The 5,571-nt window shown below is 41.6% G+C and overlaps 1 protein-coding gene and 1 long non-coding RNA gene across 2 annotated transcripts in view; one reads left to right on the top strand and one right to left on the bottom strand.

The window, feature by feature from the left end:
* Positions 1–5,571, bottom strand: part of LOC125615139 — a 77,645-nt gene that overhangs the window by 68,273 nt on the left and 3,801 nt on the right. The window contains exon 2 of the long non-coding RNA XR_007345685.1: positions 1,839–2,032. This is a non-coding gene — a long non-coding RNA (uncharacterized LOC125615139). The remainder of the gene's footprint in view (positions 1–1,838; positions 2,033–5,571) is intronic.
* Positions 7–5,571, top strand: part of Znf594 (zinc finger protein 594) — a 22,008-nt gene continuing 16,443 nt past the window's right edge. Inside the window, 1 exon segment of the mRNA XM_048798361.1 lies at positions 7–123. The gene's annotated coding sequence lies outside the window, so the exon portion shown is untranslated.

Here is a 5,571-nt window from a genome sequence, read left to right as displayed (position 1 = left end):
GAGGGGCTGCGCAATGGCGGCCACGGAGGGGGCCCTGGCCGAGCGGGAGGCTGGGGTGGCCTGGAGGTGAGACCCCACGGCGTCTGCAGAGCTGGGGCCCGGGCGCCTGTGTCCCTCCTGGAGGTGGGTGGGCCGCGGACCTCCTGAAGCAGGGGCGGAACCCTGATTTTTTAGAGGGGGAAGGGGCCGGGCCTCCGAAGGACGTGAGGCGCGCGCGGGGCGCTGGGCTGGGTTTTCTGCGCCCTTGGCCCAGGGCTGGGTCTCCGTGCGCCCCGCCCGCGGCCCCAATTCTGCCGCGACCGCCTCCTTCCTTGCTCCAGTCTGTTCCAGTTCTCTCTGTGCCGACTGCCAACGGCTTCTCTTGCGGGCCCAGATTCATTCACAGGTCGAATTGACCCTTTGTACTTAGAACCAGGATGTGGTTGCTACATAGCAGGAATAACTGGGAGTCCTGCTAGGGCGACTAGACTAAACCTCAGGAATAAACTTTGCCTTTCAGACATATTCTACCTTTGGATCTAAAATATTCATACTGTTGGGAGTTTAGAGGCGTAGGGGTTTAGGTAAGCTAGTGTCTTTGTAAAGTTCTGCATAATACCTTTAGGAGTAACGTCAAAAGTTTCCTTTGGGAAACCTTCCCAGATTGCTACCCCCAACCCGCTCCATCCCCTGTTAAGCTTTTAAGCTGTGCTTATTTAGCATATGATTAATAAGCACTTACTACTTTTGTGTCCTGTGAGTGAACCTTCCTGTAGGCAGGAACTCTTGTCATTGTTAAGCATTACCTAATGTATGCGTATGAATGTGAATTAAACACAGATTGAAGTGATTAAAAGGAACTGAGCTAGATCTGAAATAGCGGGAAGTATTTACGTAATATGAAAAATAATGGCCTCTCGGGCTGGGGTTGTGGCTCAGTGGTAGAGTGCATGCCTAACACGCGTAAAGCACTGGGTTCGATCCTCAGCACCACATTAAAAAAAAATGAAATAAAGATAGTGTGTCCACCTACAACAAAATTTTTTTTAAAATGACGCCTGTGCCAGATATATATATATATATTCTTGACTCATGCTGTCTGTTTTGTTTTGTTGTTGTTGTTGTTGTTTGTAGTTGTAGATGGAGAGAATGTCTTTATTTTATTTGTTTATGTGGTGCTTAGGATCAAACCTAGTGCCTCCTGCATGTTAGGCAAGCACTCTACCACTGAGCTACAGCCCCCCAGCCCTGCTGTTTGTTTTTATTTAAATTAGTGGCTAACATTTTTAAATCAGGAAATTTCATAAACATAATCTAAATTCCCAACTTTTCTTGAAAAATCAGAAGATGTTGCTGTCAGACCAGCTGACAATCTGTAATTCCTGGTACAGCAGAGATGCTTAAGAAAGACACACGCACACACAGGCATTCAGTAGAAAATGAGCACCACCTTTACTTTTTTCTCTCCTTCTTTTATACAGCATTGTTAATCAAAACAAGGGGAAAGAAAAAACATCCTTTTGGCAGCTTAATCCTTACAAGCATGGATAAACATTCTCAGGAAAACTTTGTTTATGGTCACAGTGCTCCATATTTCTTATCAATTAACTTGTGGTTAGTTATTCCCAGGCAAACACACACACACACACACACACACACACACACACATATAAATTTTACACTTGGCAGAACATTCTTTTCTCCTATCCTCTTAAGACAGCAACAGGGACACAGTTCAAAGAGTTCATACTTTCTCACAGAACTCCTTGTTTTGCTAAGCACAGCAAAACTTAACATTTTGTGTGCGTGAGCACACATGTTCCCAATCAGGGCCCACATAATTTGCATGGTGCAGTTACCTTGAGTTGAGTAGCAGCACTCTCCTTCAGACTCAATAAAATTTCCAGGTCTTTAGTTCCCTCTAATCTCCATTGTCTCCCTGGTCCTGAAGCAAAGTGTTGACGGTTGTCATGGAGCATCTGGTCTGGCAGCTATTTGAGTTTTTTATTTCAGATGTAATGGAGTAGAGTAAGAAGAGCATTGCATCCATCCCCTATGGGCAAAGGTACAGAAGGGGAAAAAGCATAATTATGGGAAATTTAGGGGAGAATCCTGGAGCACAGATTTGCTCTTAGTTAAGTAGTACAGAGAATTCAATATAACTGGTGTTTTTATAAGAAACAGCCATGTGAAGAAACACACAGAATTTAAGGTAAAAATGGAAGTAGAAATTGTAGTGATGCCTCTACAAAGTAAGGACACCTCAGCTGTCATCAGAGGCTAGCAGACAGGTATGGGATAGATTATCTCTCAGAATGTAGCAACCCTCCCAATACTTTTATTTTCAGACCTTTAGCTTCCAGACTGTGAGAGAATAGATTTCTGCTGGTTTAAACCACCAAATCCCTTGCCCTCTGTTACAGTATCTCTTAGGAAACTATTACAACTCCACAAATCAAAAAGATGCTATTATTTCCTTTAGTAGATGGTAGAAAATTCATTCTAGGTTTTTCGTCATTGGTATCAGTGACAACAGTGTTTTAGAAAAGTATTTCATCTGGCAGTATCATCAGCATCGACTAAAGCCAGAAAACATGTTGAGAGATTTTATAGCAGTCTACTCATGAGGTAAAAGGTTCTCGACTAAGATGGGGTTGGAAAAAACCTATGGAGTAGTTTTCAAAGTTTGATATTCAGTTAGTTGGCACAGAGAAGGAAGAATCAAAGATAACTAGAGCTGTGCTTCTAACATTTTAACCTTCCTAAGAATCTCCTGGAGGACTGTTAAACATAGATTGCTGGGCTGCACTCCCCAGAGATTCTGACTCAGTACTTGAGAATTTGCATTTTTACTAAGCTCCCGAGTGATGTTCCCCCATGAACACAAGGATTTGTCTTGTTCATCAGTATAGCATAGTAGGTATCCTAGTTTGTTCAGGCTGCTATAACAAAAGTACCCTAGGCTGTGTGGTTTATAAACATTTTCTTTGCCAGCAGATTAGATGTCAAGTGAGGGCCTGCTTCCTGGTTCATAATCTTTTCACTGTGCCCTTACATTGCAGAAGGAGTGGGGGAGATATCTGTGCCTTTTATTTTCTTATAAGGACACTAATACCATTTATGAGGGCTGGGCCCTATGACCTAATAACCTCTCAAAAATCTTTCTTCCTAAGACCATCTCATTTGAGATTAGGCTCTATATGAATTCAAGGGACAATATAAACATTCAGTCTAGGTTCATGATAAATATTTGTTAAATGAAAACTGACTGTTTAGATAGAAATGGATGGTAAGAGAGAGAAATAAGTCTAGAAGCAAATATGATCCAAGGTGATCGTTTTTTATCGATTTGATTTACACTGTCAGTAAGACAGTGAGCTGAAGAGACATTGTAAATCTAGACTAAAATGTGAGTGAGAAATAGGAGTTTTAGACTTGGGATTCATTCTGTACAAGGGTGATAAGTGAAGATAGAAGTTGTGGTCATTGAAATAGCAAATGTAAAAAGACCAGGGGCTGAGCCTTAGCAACAGACATAAGGGTAAAGCCAGTATGGAAGAAGTAGATTGGTTGGAGTATCATGTACCATTTGAGTCAAGAGAGAAAAGAACTTCAGGGATTATTTAGTCAAAAGGAAGAGAAGAGAGAGCTGGGGCTGAGGCTTAGCAGTAGTGCACTTGCCTGGCATGTGGGAGGCAATGGGTTTGATTCTCAGCACTACATATAAATAAATAGAAAATAAAGGTCTATCAGCAACTATATATAGAGAGAGAGGGGGCGGAGAGAAGAGAGTGATAACCTATTATTCACTTTTACAAGAGTTTGTTTTTTATTGAGTTCCCATTAAGTTCCAGAACTGTTCCCACACTATGAACAAATGTTGCAGCTTTATATATAAATCTGTACACTAATCCTTTGGATAAGTGATATTATTTCAATTTCACTATTGATGAAATAATGGTTGAGGGAAATTAAGAAGCCAGGATTCTGATCTGGTTTTGCTTGCTTCCAAAACCTTGCTCTGTTCAGAACAGTTGCAATCATCATTAACACTGTTATGCTTAACACACCAGCCTCTCTGCTGATGATTCTAAAATCTTTGTCTCTATTTTAGATTTTCCACCTGAGTTCCTGACCCATTGATCCATCTGTTTCCTGAACATTTCTTCCTTGATACCCCAGGGGTACCTCAACATAACATCTAAAATGGAACTCATCACTTCTTTACTTCTTCTACTTCACCTCTACGCTTTGAATTCAGTTACCCAACTTTGTCAACTCAAGGTAGAAACTTAGGATGCTGTCTTTAATGCCTTGGATACTTTTTTTGGGGGGGGGTACTGAGGAATGATCCTAGGGCCTTGAACATACCAGGCCTTGAACATACCAGGCAAACTCTGTGTCATTGAACTATACCCTCCAGAAGGCCCCCCAACCAACTTTTATTTATTGATTGATAGGGTCTTGCTAAGTTGCCCAGGTTGACTTGAACTTAGACTCCTCCTGCCTCAGCCTCCCAAGTATCTGGGAGTAGTGTGCCCACTCCCAGCTCCTTGGATGCTTCTTAATGCTTCATGCCCTCCATCTAGGATATCATCAGTTTGCCTGGTTTTGCTTCTTTAATATATTGATTCAACCAACTTCTCAGTATGCTTACTAGCAGTAGATCATTAGGCCTTCACTTTCTCCCACATAGATTACTGTGGTAATTTCTTGACTGATATACCAGCTGTCACCTGTACCCACCAGTCCATTTTCCTTAAAGCGTCAAAACAGCCTTTTAAAGAGAGAAATCTGGTCATTCTCCTGTGAGCTTCCCATTGCTTTCAGGGAAGAGTCCAAACTCCCCAGCTTGGTTTACAAGGCCTTCCATAATTTGACAATTATTGTGCCAGCTGCTGCTTTTACTGTTTTGTACTCTGGACCTCAGTCATGAAGCACATCCATGAATGCGACATAGGCTGTCCTTTGCCCTAAATCCCCAAAAGGAAATGCCCTTCCTTTTTCTTTCAGACTGGTTATTTCAAATTTCCTTTCAGGCCTCAGTTGCAGGAAATTTCCTTACCTGTGCCACTGCCTCAAAGTTATGCTGTTCTTATAAGGCCTCACAAACCCTATACTTACTACATACTTATTGAGCACTTAACCCCCTTAATTGACATTGTCTATAATTGCCACCACAAGCTTCTCAAGGACAGAACTTTAGCCATCTGGTAAAGTGCCTGGTTCATAATAAGGGCTCAATGAAAGAATAAATATTAGAGCCTAGTGCAATGGCACATGCCTGTAATCCCAGTGGCTTAGGAGACTGAGGCAGGAGGATCGAGAGTTCAAAGCCAGCCTCAACAAAAGTGAGACACCAAGCAACTCAGTGATACCCCATCTCTAAATAAAAATAAAATAAAAAATAGGGCTGGGAATATGGCTTAGTGGTTGAGTGGCCCTAGGTTCAATGCCCAGTACCAAAAAATTTTTTTTAAAAAAAGGAGAAAGGAAATGCAATAAAAAATGAAGATTCATCACAAAGATAGGGTGATGTGAGATGTTTTTATCACATGGTCTCACACTTTTTTTTTTTTTTTTTTTTTTTTT

Source organism: Marmota marmota, unplaced genomic scaffold (genome assembly GCF_001458135.2).
Source record: "Marmota marmota marmota unplaced genomic scaffold, marMar, whole genome shotgun sequence".
Lineage (NCBI taxonomy): Eukaryota > Metazoa > Chordata > Mammalia > Rodentia > Sciuridae > Marmota > Marmota marmota.
This window is presented reverse-complemented; position numbering and strand designations above follow the sequence as displayed.